Below are 21112 nucleotides of genomic sequence, written 5' to 3'. Positions count from 1 at the left end.
ATTTTTCTGCTAAATTCATCATTTCATTGGTTTAAAATTAGCAGTTTTTTTTTGTTGTTGGACTATACAAGAAAGGATTTCACAGGAAAAATGTTGGCTCTTTTTCCTCAGACCCACCAATCCCCTCACCGGAGGGGAATAATTTTGTTCGTATTGTCCGGTTGTTACAAAAATTGTCATGCGGTTAAATTGGGCCATTATAGAAACGATGCCTATGTGAGGAGGGGGGGGGGGGAGAAAAAAGAGGCAAATGTGGGACGGCAAACGGGAAAGAGCCATTTTTTTTATTGCGCCGAAACTGTTTTATTTGAGATTTTTTACCCTTTTTACTTCTACGCAATCGCGCAGATTAAAAATTGCTACAAATTTATATTAGCTTTCAAAAATTAGACAACCTGCTTTCTTAACTCAGTTCATTGTTACCATGGCTCTTTTCAATGCCACGTTTCAAAATTTCTTTATCCATAGTTGTTTAACCTATTTTTACGGCTGAATGTGTGATGTTACTTACAAAGTTTGGTATGAAGAACAAATTTGTTCACAATAGTTATAAATTGATCACTATGCCAAGTTTCGTTGCATTATGAAAAAGATAAGTTGGGGGTTTTTCGAAACATTTATTGAAAAACTCAAAGCTGAAGTAAAAAAAGGCACTTAAATTTTGGAACTTAGTTTCTCATTTTGGTTTCTCTTTCAATCATTTTTATATCAAAAACTAAAAAAACAACCACTCAAATCATACCAAGGCCTGTTTTTTCGTACATTATACGGACTCTGCTCAAGACTCTTTGAATACATATCTTTTGAAGTAGGCTCCTTTGAACAAAGAGATCTTTCCGAGATACTTGAAAAAACATTTCCATCACTTTTCTCCGACTTCCTCCATGGGTTAAACGACCGGCTTGTCAAACTTTTAGATTTCCTCCACGGATTGAAAGTCCTTTTGGATATCTTTTCTGCTTTTCTCCAGGGGTTAAATCGCTTCGCTGTTGCAGGCGTTGATGATGATAACCTTCCTGTCTTCAAGTTTCTTCTTTTAGCCGTTTTCTCTGACCTTTTCTTGCTCTTGTTTCGTTTACAAGGTTTTCCCTTCTTATTAGCTTTACTCTTTTTGACATTGTTTGTCTTCTTCTTACCAATTTGGTTTGCTTCGCCAATTAAATCTGTTGTTTTGAGCCTGTATGGCGGAGCTACTGGCCTTGCAATGTTGGGTTTGGTTCTGAGTTCTTGCGACGCTTGAGCCGATTGAATTGCTTCTCGTTTCTCTCGCATTGCACAACTCGATCCCATACAATTCCGAAGCAGTTGATCCGAGTTGCGAACCAGAAGTTCTTTGTTCACGCCGCTGTTTGAATTTGTTCTCGTCTCTTGCATCCATGCTTGTCGTAGTAACAGTGCTAGTGGAAAGTGAAGAAAGACGAAAGTGATCGTTGCGAGAAGATACGATCGACAAATATACTAAAACAAGGGGAAAAACAGTTGGGAAGCAATTAAACATGAAAACTTTAAGATTATATTTCAGAATATCTAAGATATCTAAGAATTTCAAACTTTGTTATCGTGTTTATCTCATAAACTATTTGGGCAAAAACCATTTTGTGTCAATAGCGGAAGACTAGATCATTTCAGGCTCTTTTCCAGTTTCCCCCCTTTCAAGTTCAATTTTGAAAAGTCTATTTAACGTTGTCACAATGCAATGAAATTTGGCGTGGTGAACTAATCGACAATTATGAACAGATTTGTTCTTCATACTTTACAGCGTAACATCACGCATTTAGCCGTAATAACACGTAAAACAAATATAACACTCGGTATTTTGAAAGGGGGGAACTGGAAAGGAGCATCGGCTCTTTTTCCTTTTCCCCCCACCTGCAAAATTTTACTAGTGAAGTTTTGTTCACTTTATCCGAATGTTACAAAAATTGGCATGCGAACTAATTAGGCCATGACAAACATTTTTGATTTTCATAATTAACCTTGTAAAATCCCTCGTTACACATAAAATTGACGCTTTTGTGAGGCGGGGGGGGGGGGGGGGGGGGGGGTGGTGGAGGAAAAAGAGCCGGAGCCTCTTTTCAACTTTCGAAAAAGAGCCGATAGTGCTTGAAAAAATACTTTGTTAACTATAATAAACTTACCATTTCTTTGAAATCAATCGAGGCTAGTTATTTTTGAATAAAATTTAAAAGGACGTGGGAGAAATTGGTACAACTCTTGGACACTTTCTTGCAAGATGGTTAAATTAAAAATGACTCCCAACTGGAAAACTCTCCGACAAAATGTCAACTCCCGCTTTTTAATTGAATTTGTTTATATTTTAAATAAATGAAATTGTTTCAGATGAGAATATTTACATCGAAACTAATTCATAATTTTGTAAAAATTTTTTGGCTTTTTGGCTCTTTTTCCTGCCATTCCCACATGGGGGCTTGCAAACACAGTAATTATCGTATCCCTGGCCCGAAGCGCATGTACAGCATTTGGTTACAGTCATACACCTCAGTCTTTTGACCTTGAACCCCGTAGTCTTTTGATTTGTACGGGCGGGTATGACTGGAGCTTTTCATTCCGCAAATAGGAAGCTGTTAGGATCTAGGAACGTAGAGGGTCACTTGGACGTTTCAAGCGCAGGGCTTCAACTACTCCACACCAATCAGCCCTACAGATAGCTATGAGATTGGAACCCTCAATCTTTCGATCGTAGGCTCTCCGACGTAACTTCTGTGCTACAATTCCCCGAAGTATCTTCCATATGAAAAATATTTAAAGCAGTTTTTTTTTAAACCCAAATATTTAAAGCAGTTTTAAAAATATTTAAACCCCAACCCCCCCCCCCCCCCCTCCCACCTCGCACTAGCTTCAATATATATGTGTAACGAGTGGTTTTACGAGGTTAAGTATGAAGACTAAATATGTTCGTCGTATCTTTATTAGTTCGTATGTAAATTTTCATTACAATCGGACAATGTGGTCAACAAAATTACATGTAAAAATTTGCAGGTGGGGGAAAGGAAAAAGAGCCGGCTCTTTCACGATGCTGCCCAACCCCCCTTCATCCCCCCCCCCCGCACAGACACCCCTCTCCCTTAATTTTTTCTGAAATCGAGTCACCGCTGCTCATTTAAAACGACTTTTGATGCTATAATTTGCAAAAAGATGCTCTCTTTCCGTTCCCCTTACCTGCGCATTTTTACAAGTATTTTTTTTTTCACATGTCCGATTCTTATGAAAATTGACATGCAGAATAACTAGGCCATGACAAACATTTTTGGTCTTCCCTCGTTACACCCTAAAATTGATGCTTGTGTGGAGGACGGAAATAGAGCTCAAAAAAGCTCTTTTCAATTCCCCCCCCCCCCCCCATTATTTGAATTTCATTTTTGAATTTTTTTTAGTCAAAGTGAAATGAAATTTTGCATGGTGAAAAAACTTAACTTATGTGAACACTATTGCTCTTCATACCTTACATCGTAAGATCACGCATTTAGACATAATGACAGGTCAGACAACTAAGAAATTGGAACATACGAAATGTGATGATGGGGGCGAATAAGACCCTGCAAAAAACTTGGTCGTGTTAAAACAGTTTACTGATTTTTTTCTCTCCCTTTTCTCACATATGCATCAACTTTATGATGAAACGAGAGGTTTTATAAGGTTAACTAGGAAGACTAAATATGTTTGTCATGTCCTAATTAAACAGCATGCCAATATGCAAGAGTAAGGAATGTAGTGAATACTCTTATTTAGGTCTGGATGATTTTTTGGGATCTTTTCTAGTTCCTTTCTTTGATTTTTTTTTTTGAATTTCAATATAAAAATCTATTCAAACTACCTTTTCATGTTCAAAACTGCTTCAAAAACATGATCAGATGAACAATATTTTAAAACATTTCTGACATGCAAAACGCTGAGTGAACAGTTTTTCTACAGCCTCTTTCTGTAAATTTACGAGGGGGTGGTAAATTGCTAAGGAGCTTTTTTGTTTTTGTTTCAAGAAAAATTTCTTCTGCTGTTTTTTTAAGTTTAGCTCATTCTCTTTGTTAAAAAGAAGGCAAATTCTTTTTTGAACACTAAAAATGTAGAGTTCACGAAAAACGTGATCGACTTCTAGTTTCGAAAGTGCATTTTAGTTTTCAGATTCCATGCAAAAAAAAAGTTTGTTTATCAATCTGGTTTTTTTTCATTGGGATATTTCTTTATCAAAAAAGCACTTACTAAAACTCGTGTAAGAAATTCAAAGGAGTTTTAAGGACATATATTTTTCTTTAAATTTCGAAAACTGAAGTTTTTCAAAAAAAAGTCAGTTTTGTTTTCTGTTTTTTTTTTGCGTTCATTACTCTTTTCCAAAAGTTAGTTTTCTATGTTTGTAAAAATCAGACAAAAAAAATTACTTGTAACATTTTGTAGGTTTGGATGGCGAAGAGTCTTACTATTGAGTTTCCATTCTACAAATTTATTTTATTTAAACTTGTCATAAAGTATTGAAACTTGGGTTTTTTTTCTGTTTTCCAGCCCAAATTTCAAACTCCCCGTTTTAAAGTTATTTTACGTGTTCGTATGCTAAATGCGTGACATTACGATGTGAGGTACGAAGAAAAATCTGTTAACGATTGTTCGTGTTCACTGTGCCTTATTTCATTGCATTGTGACCAGGTAAAATAAGTTTTTGAAGTTCAAATGAGGGGGGGGGGGAAGGGCCAAAACTTGAAATGGTGAACAAGTTAACTATTCTATACATATTTGTTTTTCGTACTTCACAACGAGAAATTGCGCAGTTGAACATAATAGTATGAAAATTTACACTTCATATCAAAATTTTGAAACGCAAGGTGTTAAGTGGAAAAGAACAAAAAAAACTCTGTATTCAAATAAGGTATGCGGTCTTCATTAGAAAAAAAAGTAATCCGATTATGCTGGACATGCCTACAAAATTTTGAGACGGTTTTTTTTCGTTGCTTAAGCCTTCTTCTGAATAAGGATCCTTTTATGGGATATTGTCTTTATATTTGTTCTCAGAGTAGCAGATAACACCAAGTTTATTGGATTTTTCTTGTAAGTTTCATTGTGAAACACTAAAATAATCTAAACTAATTGATTAAAAACAGATCTAATTTTATTTTTAACAATTCCTATTTTAGTAAAATAACAAGGATTATGACCAATTTTTTCCAAAAATAGTCTACAATGAGACCCTAAAATTTTTAAAATCTTCTTATCATGAACTGAGAGAGAAAGAGTGAGATTACAGTGCAATGTGAACAACTTTTCAGTGAGTTGTGAGTAATACCGAAGTTGCGGAATAATTTGGCAGAAAATGTAGAGAATTTTTTTCATTATAATCAATTTTAATTGGTTTTAAACAGATTTAAAATATGATTTCATGGTTTTTGTTCTTTCAGAAGTTATCGATTAGAATGGCATCTTAAATTATTCCATTGCTCATTTGTGCATTCATATTAAATTATGGTGACAATTAATCGAACAACATCAGCGATTTGTACCCTTGAAACCCTGTTGCAGGGCTCTTTTCAGTCACAGGACAAAGCAGTTGCAATTTTGAGTTTTAACAGGTGAAATTTAACTATGATTTTTATCACGTTACCGTCGATGTCTCTCTAGCTACTAGAGTTTCAAGCAGAAAGTTTGACTCATGGTGGATGTAAATAAATAGAAGACTCTAGCTCGTTAAACTAGCTCAAAGACTTAAGGCGCTGCCAAAGTTTATCCGAGAGGTGTTTTGGGTGCCAAAAGTAACATAGAAGGTTCGATTTTTGGGTTCAAATTGTCCATCTGAAAACTGATGACCCGGGTTGACCTCCACACATGAAAAAAGCTAGTCATACAGTTTCATAAATTGAGTTTATGAAAAAACACTAGACATATAATTTCATACTCTGAAAAGCTATATGAGTAGCATTTTCCAAAATAGCGTTTTCTTCTACATCAACAAAAATATTAACTAAAACTGAGGATGTTCAAATCGGATACCCTTAGCTTAATGGTACTAAAATTGATTTTGGAGACAAAAAATCCAGAAAAATAATGGCACGATACTACGAAAATTTTGTGACTAGCCTTTTCGAAAAATATCAAAATCGGGTAATAAATGTTTAGTTCTTTTTTTAGTGGCAAAAATTATTCTAGGCACAATGAAAAAAAAAATTTGTCTATAACATAGTCCAGGCAGTCTTTCCGCTCACAAGTATCAAAAATCAGAATGTGATTTATATTTGACACCAAATTTTTTTTTGTAGTACTATTAATTTCAAGTCTGCCAAATACACAATCCGCGATGTACAAAAACTCATTTAAAAAAAAAAACATTTTTCAAGTTTTTGTTGGAACTATGTGTGAAATTACATTATTCATTTACATGGCAAGTATCCAAATGTCCTTTGTCTGTGGGGTTCTTGCCACTCAACCTGTTGCCTCTGTCATTTGAGAAAACCATAAGTTATTTTGCTGAGAACCGAACGCAAAAACTTAAAGCGAAACTCAAAAAAAAATAAAATTTTCTCATAAGGCAAAAATGCTAGTCACACAATTTCAGAAAATCAAAAAAGTGTCACAGTTTAAGACTGCGAAGAAAATCATAGTCCTACAGTTGCACACTGCGAAAAAACGTATGTCGTAGTGTTATCAGACAATTTTTTGGACGTATGAAATGCTAATTTCACAAATGTGAAATTTTATGACTAGCGTTTTTAGTCATCCCAGGATTTCAAATATAGCTTAAATCCCGGGTTGACAAAAACTGCAGATAAGAAAATTTCAAACTTGTGAATTTAGCATTTCACACATCCAGAAAAATGTCTGATAACTCTAGGACTAGCAATTTTTTGCAATGTGAAACTGTGTTACAAACATTTTTTCGCAATTTGAAATAATGATACAAGTATTTTACAAAAAACGCGCAAGATTCGAACAGAATTCAAGCAATCTTTTGAATATACTGCTCAAAATCCGCGCAAGATTCGATTGTTTTTTAACAGTTTTTTTTAAGATGAAACACTCGAAAACAGTTCATATATTGATGGAAAACAAGAAAAAATTGTTCAAACCGCTCGTTCTGAAGCATGGTTTTGAGCGCGGTCAAAGACGCTGCTCACTTACGAAGCAGTAACGAAATATAGTTATAAAATGATCGATCGTTTTTCTTGGCAAGTTCAATAAATTTTTAATGTCTTCTCAAGGTGAATTTCAGCACCCAGGACATGCACCCTCTGACAAGCTTTGATAGAATGCTCAAAAAAGTATTTTCTCCATTGTTAACCCAACTTGCCATAAACAGTGGCGATGAAGGGCGGCCTGATATTTCAGCTAAGGGAGTCTGGGGAGGCAGATTTGAGAAGGCATTCGTCGATGTAAGAGTATTCAATCATTGCGCCAAATCAAATTCTGGTACTCTGCCAAGTGTGTACAGGAAGCACGAAGTTGAAAAAAAAGAGATGCTATGAGCAACGTCTCAGAGAAGTTGAACATAGTTCATTCACACCTCTTGTTCTTTCGAGCACGGGAGGCATGGGCAAACTTGCCACTACGTTTTACAAAAGACTTGCTTCGATGATCAGTGAGAAAAAAAAACTTCGTATAGTCAAGTGCTTTGGCGAATTCGATGTCGTATTGGATTTGCGCTTCTGAGATCTTCGATCATGTGTATCTGTGGATTCCGTTCATCATATCGGAGACCGAGGCATGATTGCGTAGAACAAAGAATTTTTGGAGCGCACTCAATGGACATCAGATAAATTGCATGGATGTTTCTTTTAGGATATCTTTTAGCTGTTCTAGTTTATTCTCATGTGAAGTCACCAATGGATATGAAGATGACTCCATTAAAATTGAAGTACAGCCAGCCTTGGAACTTGATGTTTACAATGAACCATCATTTTTTTATGAACCAGGAAGCAAATATTATCAGTTCAATTCTAATGATTCTGATAACTCAACTAATGGAAACATTGATTGGAACGAAATGTAATTAAACTTTTATTACTTCAAAAAAATTGTTAACACAACTGACTTCTCTTGTTTTTCAAATCTATCAGATGTCAAAACTTTCAGCTATGAAACAACTCAAGTAGTCAAGTAAAAGGCGACAAAAACGCTCACTTTAAAATGTAACAGGGCTCACTTTAAAATGAAAATTTTTTGAAATTTTTTTTTGCTGATGACTATGCTCTGATCCATCAAGTTTGTAGTATTGAGAGTTGTTGAACTTTTGGTACTACAGCGAAAGTTACAAAGTTTTGATCAACGAATAAAGTCAACCAATTGCTAATTACTTCGTTATATGGCAACTCTGATATTATATTCAATACAGGCGAAAGAATTCTGGGTTCAGCAATATGTGGGACCCACACCACAAATTGTGGAAACGTGGATTGGTTTTTAATATCATTTTGTTTGTTTTTTCATATAACCTAAATACAATTAATCGAAACTGAACTCTCTACAATCTAACAATGTCTCTAAATGCAAGAAAATAGGAAGGTTCTTTTCCAATTCCAATGTAGCCATTCTCTCTCTCTCTCTCTCTCTCTCCCTCTTAAGGACTTCGCTAGTCCGGCGCTCTGGCGCCGATTTGCGACTGCACCGTACCCCTTTGATGGGTGAAAAGTAAGGCCGTTTGAAGTCGCACACTCTGATAAACTATTTATATCGAATTGACTTATTTTAGGATCATAATGGGAGTCATCATTATGTCATCGCAGTAGAGAAAAACCTTGCTGTTAAAAACATAACCAAGATATTAAAAAAAGATTATAAAAAAAATGAAAAACAGAGGCCCCAAAACACTTTTTGTGAGACGACGGAAGTCACATCTACTGAATTGGATAGAGATCGATTTCAAATTAGCAGGCAACGAATGCTTGAGTGGTTCCTATTTTCCTACCTACCATTGCGACAGGGATTTGTCTTCGAGATGCTATTTTTCTCTTTGCCTCAGGGCTATGAGCTATCGAGCTGAGTTGGCAATCTAGTGTGAGACACAGAAAGACTAGGTTTTCAACGTATTTTAGAGGTGCTGCTCCTAACAGTATTGCGACTTTCTCGTTTGGGTCTATGGTGATGGTTGTGCAGCAGCGCTTGCTCTTACTAAATGTCACCTTCCATTTAGTTGACCACTGCCTAATGATGTCCCCGGGTTGAACTCCATAGACCAAAACTGCTAATCTTACAATTTCATAAACTAAGTCTATGAAAAACTACTACTAATACAAATTTCATAAAATTTGCTAAAAAATTGTCATCGATTTTTTGAGGAACTTTTTTTCTTGTTTTGGCATAAAAGTCGGTGGGTCGTATTAAATAAAAAAGAAAAACTTTTGTCAAAAAAAACTTTAGTCATTCAATTTCTATATATGGAAATTGTATGATTAACATTTTTCTGTTGGCGACAGCAAGTATTTTTGAAATTACCCCAAAATTTTTTGTGTTTATTTTCAACCGCAAATCGAATACTGTACTCAAACGAACATTTTTTCAAAAAAAAATTTTGCCATGCAAAATTTAATTGTTTGTGTGCATAACGTAGTCCTGGATACAATAATAATAAATTTTTTCACTTTTCGCCAAATAACACGCTAAAAACTCCTATTTTTTATGTATGGCATCATTATGTATGCCATGATTAATGTCTGATAAGTAAAAAACCAAATGTAAAAACAAACTTTTTAGAAAATTTTTGCCATGATTTAAACTTTTGATAAATTCTGATATTATTTGTGAAAGACAGATTCAAGACAAGTCAGGCCGTTTCCAATGCATTTTTAACGCGAGACAGTTAAATTTTTGGGTACTTTACGTTTGCTTAACCAAGGTTTATGTCACTTGTGTTCGGTTACGAATACAACCAAAAATATTTGAGAAATTAAGATGTATAAGAAATCAATATTTTTGGTTTATGGAAAATTGCTAGTCATACAATTTCCATATATGAAAAATGACTATTCAAAGACCTTTCTTGCATAATTCTGTACTTTTGGAATTGCTTGAAAAAAGTATGACTAGTATTCTTCCATATTCAATATATGAAAATTGTATGAGTAGCATTTTTGGTCAACCGGATTTAGTGCTGGCTGCAGTTTAGTGGAGGATTCATCTAGTGGTTTGTCGGTTGTGACTGCGAAAAAACTTAGTCCCGCTTCTGGTGTTGGCCTCGTCACTAATTCAATAAGCTGCCAAAAAATTTTGAGTAATTAAAATGTATAAAAATCAGAGTTTTTGGTTGATGAAAAAATATTGGTCAGACAACTTCTATAAATGAATAATCAATTTTGAAAAATGTTGCCATGATTTAAACGTTGAATAGTTTTGTTATATTATTTGTGTAAGACAGAATGAAGACAAGTCAGGCCAAAGTTTTTGGTTTATGGAAAAATGGTAGTCATACAATTTCCATATATGAAAAATCACTATTCATAGACCTTTCATACCTTTTTCTGTACTTTTGAAATTGCATGAAAAATGTATGATTAGCATAGATCTTTCATGCAATTTTCTGTACTTTTGGAATTGCATGAAAAATGTCTGACTAGCATTTTTCCATATATGAAAATTGTATGAGTAGCACTTTTGGTCGACCGGGTTTAGTGCTGGCTGCAGTTTAGTAGAGGATTCATCTAGTGATTTGTCTAATGTGACTGCGGAAAAACTTAGTCCCGCTTCTGGTGCTGATCTGGCCACTAATTCAGTTAGTTTGCGCTTAAATTTTTTGAGAAATTAAAATGTATTAAAAATTAAAATTTTTGGCTTATGGAAAAATGCTAGTCAAAAAATTTCCTTAAATGAATAATCATTTTTGAAAATTTTTGCAATGATTTAAACGTTTGATAATTTCGTTATATTATTTGTGAAAGACAGATTCAAGAGAAGTCAGGCCGTTTCAAATGCATTTTTAATGCGAGATAGTTAAAATTTTGGGTACTTTACGTTTGATTAACCAAGGTTTACGTCATTTGTGCTCGGTTACGAATTCAACCAAAAATTTTTGAGAAATTAAAATGTATAAATAATCAAAGTTTTTGGTTTATGGAAAAAGGTAGTCATACAATTTCCATATATGAAAAATCACTATTTATAGACTTTTCACGCAATTTCTGTACTTTTGGAATTGCATGAAAAATGTCTGATTAGCATTTTTCCATACATGAAAATTGTATGAGTAGCATTTTTGGTCAACCGGGTTTAGTGCTGGCTGCAGTTTAGTAGAGGATTCTTCAAGTGATTTGTCGGTTGTGACCGCGAAAAAGCTTAGTCCCGCTTCTGGTGCTGATCTCGCCACTAATTCAACTAGTTTGCTGCAGTAACATAGCCAGAGTAGTACTAGTGCTAGAACCGATCCTTGCGGGATGCCTTCACTGAACATCTTTTCTGAACTCATGGTCTCTCTTTACGTTGATTTGGCTCTGCGATCCTTGAGGAAACTCCTTGCCCACTAGATTGCGCACCGTGGTACTTTGAGTTCTGCCATCTTGGTGATGACGATTCTAGTCTTTCAAAGATGTCTTGGACCACACGCGCAAGTTGGTCTTCCGAGCGCCTTCCTTTGCGGGAACCAGCTTGAAACCGTGCAAGTTTTCTTCCTGACTCCAGCATACAGACAAGCCTTGTTGCTATAATGCGTTCCCTTAGTTTTGTTAAGCAACTAATCAGTAAAACGGGTCGATAGTTGTCGGGTTTGTCTGCTGGTTTACCTTCGCTTTTCTGTATAGGTATTATTTTGAAATTTTCCAGTCTGATGGTGACTTTCATTCATTCCATGGCATGTTTATAAGAGCCGGTAGGGCCTCCATAGCCTCCAGGTCATCTTTTCGTTACTCTCCTTGACTTGCGTTTTGTCTTTTTTAAGTCATTTCAATGACAGTTTCACTTCTCCCATCGTGAACTCAATGCATTCCTTTCTTTCTTGCCATCCACAGCTTTCCTCATGGATCTTCTGCGATTTTCGTTTTGTCTCCTTGTCCTTCGGTCTTCTCGGCAGAATAGATCCGATTTGTGTTGACCCTTAAATCGGAACATAAGGCAGAATGTCGAAAAGCTTTTTTATATGAGTGTTTGATGCATAAGTATGTAGCAAAAGGTAACAAAAAAGCGTCGCTGACACTTTCACTATTGTCGGAGCAGGTCGCGGACACTTGCTATCTGGCCGCTAACACTTTTCGTCATTCAAACCAGTAGCGGAAATTTTTTGTTCAGCCACTTTTTTGTGATTTTTTTTTCAAATTATTGTTGTTCAGCATATTTTGAATCGTGAATTACCGTTATTTATTCACTAAATTCAGTTTTGTGTTCCGACCATTCTAATTGAAAAAAATGGGTTGTTATATGCTTTTTTTGCTGTTTACTGTCGTAAAAATGGGTTTGCTGAAATGCTTTTTTTGCTGTTTACTGTCGTTTCGCTGCGCAAAATTAGGTGTATCAAATGAAAGTTACAAAGTTCTCAAAAAAGTTCGAAAGTACGAAATTGCGGTTTAAAATCAAAAATTGAAAAAAAGACTTGGCTCTCCTCTTTTTAACTCGGGATTGGCTCTCCTCTTTTTAACTCATCGTAATTTCTAAGACAGATTAAATCGCGGAACTTTTTTAGACATGATCAGTAAACTGGAATTTAGCGCGAAATAAATTTTTCTAATCGACACTTTTGGAACAATTAACTCTCCTCATTTTAATTTATCGTTAATTCTTCTAAGACAACGAAACTTCTCGTATCAGGGCGAAGTCTTGAATGTTCCGATTGCCTTTTAGGGTCTATGAAGCAATAATAACATGAAAAATTTAAAGGTAATAAAAAAAAATTAGATAAACTTTTTGAAAAAATTTGAGATTTTTTGTGAAAACATCCCCCCCACACATCATATCAAGTACAAAGCGCTTTAATTGTCCCAAATTGGGAAAAATGGCTGGCAATCTTTAAACCCCCATAACTTTACAAACAATGACCACAGGTGAAAATTTTTTTCAAATTCAAGCTCAGGACAACAATAGCTTTTGAATGATATTTAAAAAAAATCCGTCAAAAATGGCTAGTCAAAAAGTCTGAAGAAAAAAAACCTACCCCTAGCACAAATATTCCGTTAATTTCGTTACGAAAAAAGGAACAACAAATCGCGGAATTCTCTAGAGAGTATCAGTCAACTAGAACAAGACTGCTCGTATCAGGGCGAAGCCCTGAATGTTCCGACTGCCTATTAAGGTTTATGGAGCAGTAATAACATTAAAAAATTAAAAGTAATAAAACAAAATGAAATTTTTTTTTTATTTGAAATTTTTTGAATAAAAAAAATCATCCCCCCACACGCCATATAAAGTACAAAAGGATAAATTTCGCTATTTGCAACAAATCAATTATGACAAATAAGCTTCGTTAAACCAATTTGGAACTATTTCTAAGACGGATTAACTCTCCGCTTACGCGTTAATAGCGCGAAACATATCGCGCGTTAGTTGTCCCAAATTGGCCAAAATGGCAATCTTTAAACCCCCATAATGTACAAAAAATGATCACAGTTGAAATATCTTTTCAAATTTGAGCGCAGGACAACCATACCTTTCGAATGATAAAAAAAATTCCGTCGAAAATGGCTAGTTAAAAAGTCGAAATTTGTCTGAAGAAAAAAAACCCACCCCGAGCACAAATATTCCGTTATTTTCGTATCGAAAATCGGAACAATAAATTTGTGCAATATATTTATACCAAATGGATCAAATTGGAGTTTTTCAAATTAAAAAATAAAAAAAAATTCTTCTCAGTTTCAACTTATAACATCAGTATTTTTCAATCGAAATCTTTTTCTTGTTTCTTGTCTTTGCAATCGCACTTACATCAAATTTTCTTGATTTCAAGTTGATTTGCACTAAAAAAAGTCTATTTTAACCAATCGATAATTCCAAAATCCTCATAATTTTTGTTTTTGTTTAGGCAGTAGCTGATAGTTCTCATCTCCTTAGTCTGCAAAAGTTAGAATTACTTAGTTTGGTCAACGGCCTGTAAATACCCACTTTTGAAAGGAATAGTCTTGAAAACTCTTCCAGGGTTCATATATTTGCATTTTATGCTGACAACAAATACAGACAAACTTTTTTAGATTGGGTCATCGGATAAAAAATTGAAATTTTGCTTCAAAATGCCGGACTGAAAAAAATTAAATTCACACTAATCCCGACTTTGTCAATTATTTCGGCAAGGTTTTTAAGAAAAAGGGTTAAGATGACTGGCATAGTTGCTGATTTTTACTTCATGCGGTCAACTGTGCATTTTGTGAATTGCAAGCGAAATCTTCAACAAGTACGCCCCGCACTGGAGTTCCATGGTTAGCTATGGAATTTTTTAGTTGACCTACAAATTACATGGTATAACATCAGCTGAAGTTAAAGCAATTGCATATCTCAACCTGCTTTTTTGCGCAACCTTCATTGGATAAATCATATTGGTTCTAAGCTGGCAAAGTTAGTTTTTTTACGCTCGAAACTCCAAAAAAAAGAAAAATTATACAGCTTTTTGATCCTATTGCTGGTAGTACAGCTCTTTGTACAGCACTTTGGATCCCGGTTGATGTCCAAAATTGGTAGCCTTAGAACAATTTCAACGGAGCTTTATATGTTGGCTCATACCTGTCGCGGCTTACGTTATATCATTCGCAAAAGTTTCTCACGCTCTGCTGTTGTTGTTCCGACTTCGATACGAAAGTAACGGAATATTTGTGCTCGGGGTGTGTTTTTTCTTCTGAAAAATTTCCACTTTTTAAGTAGCCATTTTTCACGGAATTTTGTATATCATTCGAAAGCTATTGTTGTCCTGAGCTTGAATTTGGTTTTTCGTAAAGTTATAGAGGTTTAAAGATTGCCATTTGGCCAATTTGGGACAATTACCGCGCGATATATTTCGCGCTTTTAACGTGTAAGCGGAGGTTTAATGCGTCTTAGAAATCGTTCCAAATTGTTTGAAAGAAGCTTATTTTCCATAATTGATGTGTTACAAGGCGCGAAATCTATCCTTTTGTATTTAATATGGCTTGTGGGGGGATATAATTTCCGTAAAAAATTTCAAATTTTATTTAAAAAAATTCATTTTGTTTGATTACATTTAATTATGGAGCAGGTTATTACTGCTCCATAAGCCTTAAAAGGCAGTCGAAACATTCAGGGTTCCGCATCTGTTGTGCAAAGTTTGAAAAAAAGAAGCTGAGATTCCTCAACTCGTTTTCAGATGACACAACTACCAGACTGAAAAGTTGTTGTTACTTTTTTTCAGTGAAAACAATGAACACAATCGGTACTATTCGTTTTTACGTGAACATTTTTTACCTGAGCTGCATGAAATGCCAATAAACTACTGAGACTAAACATTTCAGTCCTAAGCGCTTCCTTCATTTGATATTGATCGCTGCGCTGTTAATAAATATCTTGAAATTTGGTTGAGGTTTTTCCAGTTGCATAATTCGTGTCTTTCTTCAGCAGTCAGGAGATTGAAAACCACTCTTTGAGCAAGATTTTTTTGAAATGTTTTTTTTTCAGACAAAAGTCTAGTTACTTAACAAACTAATTACCGAGTTGACCAACTTTTTAGAAAGTAGTGATTTGTGATTTTATACGAGAACTTGTGAGTTATAAGAAAGGTAGGTATAGTCGACGAGGGTCAACTCGGGCAACCAATGAATTGGTTTATATCAGTCGCTGATCTCGAAAGTTTTGCAGCGTGGAGTTTTAAAAAAGGCTATAATTATCAGCCGTTTCGATCATTGTTCCGAGTTTCTGCAATGCACTAAAAAAACAATAAATCTGCAAAAAAACTCGCAAGATGGAAACTTTTGATAAAATGATCCAGGGGTGGATCTAGAATTTTCTCGAGAAGGGCTAATTTGTAAAAAGTTTTCGAAATTTTGTCGACCTTTTTCAGAAGACATTTTCAAAGCAACCCAAAACACTATTCAGACTCAAGGATTCGAGCCCCTGCCGACCCAAAGGGTTCCCCCCTTGGTACTTTTTAGGAAATCCATTTTTGGTCGTACCTTAAAATTTTTTTAAAGGCGGCTTTGGCGCCAATATATACTAATTTTGAGCGGACAGAGCGCGCCGAAAAAACTCAATATTTTTGGACAAAATTTTCGAAAAACTGTCTAAAAACGCCTTTTTCGGCGTGTTTTTACACAATTTTGCCTGCGGCGCAGACTTTTTAGCCAAAACAGGGTCTCTGTAGTGCTTTGGGAGAGCTCGGAAAATCAATTTGGTCGACCTAAAGAAAAGGTCGCAAAAATTTTGAATCTTTTTTGAAAATCCGCCCCCCTCGAGAAAATCCTAGATCCGCCCCTGATTCAGACCCTATTTTGATTTTAAATTTTTAAAAAAACAGGTCCAAAAAGCCGTTTTTGGGCAGTTTTTGGAAAATTTTGACCAAAAAAATGCACTTTTATTGGCGAACGCTCCCCTTCAAAATAAGTGAATATTGGCGCCAAAAGCACTTTAAGAAAAGTTGTCGAATCCCTGATGGAGTGCTTCCCCTTAAATTGGCCCCTGAAATGATCAAAAAGTTTCGTTTTTGGGTTTTTTCGGAAAGTTTTGTCTAATGTTTTTTTGTGCTTTTTGAAAAGTTAGGACAAAAAACTATTCTACCAGGCCAATTTTCCCAAAATATTAATTTATATTGGCGTTCAGGGCATTATTATAAAAAAAAAGTTTATTTGACAAAAATTGATGTGGTAAAATAGCATGCAAAGGGGGGACCATGTGGGTGGTGAAGGAGTAAGACTGGGGAAGACTCCTCTCTCTCATCTAAATCTACTTCTGATTTGTATTCATAAGTTTACATTCTACTGTTGTCGAAAACTGTGTCTTATTCTGGTGACAAATACATTTGGCTCCTCTTCTATTTTCTTGTACCTCCTCTTTCGTTTTCCTTTCCAAATCACGAGAACAGATCTCTTCAGATCTTTGAGTGGCTTCAACAGAGTCAATCTGAACTGCTCGTTGGTCCTCGTCAGAACTAAGAACTGAAGTTTAAGCAACGTGTCGGTTAGATTTACACAGACAATTCGACACACTTCCAATCCTGGAAACTTTTCGCGTCCGAAGTAGCTTCCAGTCGCCAAAACCTTCCATCGGGTTAATAACCAGGTTATGTAATCGATAACCAACAATGCTAGTACCATGAACATGAACCAATGAATAGCGTTGAGGTACTTTCTCCATCTTTTAACGTTGTATTGCTCAGATATCGGCCAACTTTCGTCGCTAAACGAAATCCGAGGCATATCATTTTGACGTCTTTTGCTCCATTCTATTAAATTTTCCTCCTCGGAAATATCCCTCTGAAGCTTTATGATTGATAAGCAATGCAGACGCCCAATTATAATAATAGACGATATGAAATAAATGTTATGAACAGCAAAAATTAACATCGAACCTAAATTTTGAATCAAACGATTTTTGAAAAGTCTTCCGCAAATAACAGCTTCCTTGAAAGCGACATAGCAAAGTCCAATAAGCACATAAACCAAACAGTACGTAAAGGTTCTTAGAAGTGAAAATGTTTGGACGTAGTTTTTCAGTGGTTTACACAATCCGTAAAACCGATAAAACGAGAGTAAAACGAACAAAAAATACCAAATATCACGATCAAAGTAGACCCTGAAACTAACCAAAACCGAGAAAAGAATTTCGTTTTCGGGTAGGAATTCGTCTTTAAAAAGCCGAACAGTTTTACGCACAGTTTTGACTAAGCATGAAATCAAAATTACGACTGAAATTGACAGGATAACGTAATAATCTTGTGGCAAATCGGACTGCTCTTTTTTGCGGTAGAAGAAACAAAAAAGGATGTAAAGGTAAATGAAAAGCGCGATGACGGCAGTAATGCGCCCATAAAGTAGTCGGTACTCGAATGGAGGCGCGTGAATAAACTCGAAATCTTCTTGACTGGCATTGCAGTACATCAGCTGTTGCCAATTTTCACCTTGTAAGAACGCAGTTTCTGCAGAGCTTTTGATGTCGTGCGCAATTTTTGTCATATTCAGCTGAAGTTTGCTCATGTTTTTTTTCTTGCGAAAATGTCCAGTTCTTGATTGTTATTGAATGAAATTGGCGTTCTACTTCCACATATTCCAGTTATTTTACAAATAAATGATCGCAATAATAATTTAAAATAAATAAAACAGGTTTTACTAAATTTACTGAGGCGGATCAAGTTTGCTCTGTAATGACAAACATGTTATTAATGACTGTCACATGGGTTTTTACATTTGGCCCATTTTAAGTTCAACTTCAAGTTCACAAAAACGACCTTGAAACCAACCTAAATTCTCGCGTGATATGGCAAAAGCTTCTTAGACAAACCAGTTCTGCAATTCTACAGTTCTATTACAATACTATTTCCTCGGAACTTTTTCCTAACCACATTAAATTGTAACTATTTACACTGTTGCCTACATATTAGAACCAGGGTCGAGGTGCTCGATTTATTTTTCGATTTTCACGACGACCGCCTAGGCCAAAAATCAGTTTGTTTCGATTTTCTCGACCCAAGAAAAAAGTGTTTGACTTTGCTCGACGAGTTCATGATATTTTTCAAGTTTTGTCGACCAAATTTTGTTTGCTCTCTCAACTTTTTTGAAAACTATTTCTCAAATTTTTTGAAAACTATTTTTTGACCCCGTTTAGATATGTTTCAACTTTCTCGGCCGAAAATAAGCGTTTTTGACTGTCTCGACTATCTTGGCGGAATAAAACTCCAAAAACTGTTCGACCGAGCTCCGATATGTTTCAATTGGCTTGAATAAAATTTAGTGTTTAAAAATTAGCGATCATCTCGACTTTCTATATTTCAAAAAATGTGTCCGAGTTTAATCAGATGTTGAAAAATGCTTTGGCTGAAACTGGCTGGTTAAAAAGCAGTATTTTGTCTGGAGTAATTTGAACTACCTCGGGCAAAAATATGTTGTCTCTTTCTTTGACAAAGCAGAGCCGTGCCCTGCGTCAATTGACCGAGTAAGGCTTGATGAAATTTCCACGTAATTTCGAATGAATCAAGGAATGCTCGTAGTAGCCGTAAGTGGGCTATCAAGCTAAAGGTCTACAAAAATATTGTCTTATTTTTCACAAAAATCTATAAATCAATATTTCAGTGTAATTGTTCCGACTTTCGTAACGAAAGTAACGGAACATTTGTGCTCGAAGTATTTTTTTTTGTCTTCAGACAAATTTTGTTTTGTTGTCATGAGCTTAAATTTGAAAAAATATTTCACCTGTGATCAATTAAAAAAAAGGTTATAGGGGTTCAAAGGTTACCATTTCGGCAAATTTGGGACAGTTGACGCTCGATATGTTTTGGCGCTATTAACGCGTAAGCGGGGATTTAATCTGTCTTCGTTCCAAATTGTTTAAAGGAAGGTTCTTTGCCATAATTGATATGTTATTACGAGCAGAGTTTATCACTTTGTAGACTTTGTATGGCATGTGGGAGGATGCTTTTCGCAAAAATCTCAAATTAAAAAAAAATTTACATTTAGTTTTTTTTTGTGTTAACATTGCTCATAGACCTCAAAGGCAGTCGGAACATTCAGGGCTTCGACCTGATACAAGCAGTCTTGTTTGGTTTTGAGATGGAAAAAATATACTTAAGATAAAAGAATGTCCTTAAAAACTGATATTTGAGAAGTTCAGAACAATTTAAGTTTTCTTGTCGCAGGAATCCTTAGAGCTCAAAAATTATTAAAGGATTTTCTCTGAAACTACTAGTTGCAGTAAGCAAATCTCCTCTCATGAATGTTGTTTTTTGCAAGTTTCTGACAGAGGCTTGTTCTGAGCTTTTTTTTGCTTAGTTACTAATTTAAATCTTCACACGAAAATAAATTTCGGAACTATTCAATGCTCGACCTATGTTTCGACTTTCTAGTCCCAAATTGGATATGTTTCGACTGTGCTCGACCCTATGTTTCAATTTTTGTACCGAAAGTTTGAAAATTTGGGTTTTGTGCTCAACTGAAAATTGTTTAAAAGTGCATTTTTTCGACTTTCTAAGTCGAAGCAAAAGACGAGCACTTCTTCCCGAGAGAGAATTTGAGACTTGGGTACGTATTTTACATGCAAACATCAGTGATAGCGCATCTTTTTGTCAAGATCTTAAGGTCGCGACTTATTTCATTTGGGTCCTGCAAAAATGCAATGGCTATTTTCTAGGGTCTTGCAAAGTTATTTAAAGTTATGCAAAGTTGCTGGTCGCATTATAAGTCACCATCTCGACCCGAGAAGATGCACGTTTATCTTGTCAAGATCTTGTAAGATTCGTGCAAAATCTTTCAAGATGAACATAAATCAAGATAACCAAGGTTCTTAAGGTTACAATTTTACTCAATGGTTTAACTTGAAGTAATGGAATCAGCTTAACAGAAAAAGCACTTGCATAAAGCAAGAGCTCTGTTTTTTTTTGGTTTTAAAATCGAATTAAAAATTGATGCCAAACTGCCAAGAGCCTTTTACCAGATAATCAAGCTACTAAAAAAAAACTAGCAACTACTTATTTATCCCTACACCACAGAAAAGTACGTTCTTAATCAAGAAAATCTAAAGTTTTTTATACCGATTCTGTGGAAAATCAATTTTAAATGTTCAGAAACATATCTGTTGGTATGTTTGCAAATACTAATAAAAAAAAGGGACCAGTTTAAAAACTTAATCAAAATACATTAAATCATTGTTTAGTTGCACAAAAAAAAACGTGGCATTGGTGAATATAATTAGATATAATTGATAAAAAGTAATTGATATAATTAAATATAACTGATAAAAATCGAGTATTATTGATTTTCAGCTCAACAATGTTCTGTTTTAATCGATTACTCATGCAAAAATTTAGTTGCAAAAATCAATTACGTTAAAAAAATTTGAGACTATTATTAAAACCCGTTATAAACAAATTGTTTTCATTAATTTTTGCACAAAATTTGATCAGTTTGGTCAATATAATAGCTTTTATTTAATTAGTTTGGAAAGCTTACAACCATTATGAACCATTTCAATTGATAATAATCCCTTTTTTAGTATTAAATCGGATAATTTTCCTAAAAATTTTGCAGAATCTCTATGTCCCTAAGTGTTTGTGTTAAAAAGAATT

The 21112-nt window shown here is 35.0% G+C and overlaps 1 protein-coding gene across 1 annotated transcript in view; it reads right to left on the bottom strand.

The window, feature by feature from the left end:
- Positions 1-21112, bottom strand: part of LOC134846611 (mucin-2-like) — a 36586-nt gene that overhangs the window by 2825 nt on the left and 12649 nt on the right. The window lies entirely within an intron of this gene.

The sequence above is a fragment of the Symsagittifera roscoffensis genome, chromosome 5 (assembly GCF_963678635.1).
Source record: "Symsagittifera roscoffensis chromosome 5, txSymRosc1.1, whole genome shotgun sequence".
Lineage (NCBI taxonomy): Eukaryota > Metazoa > Xenacoelomorpha > Acoela > Convolutidae > Symsagittifera > Symsagittifera roscoffensis.
This window is presented reverse-complemented; position numbering and strand designations above follow the sequence as displayed.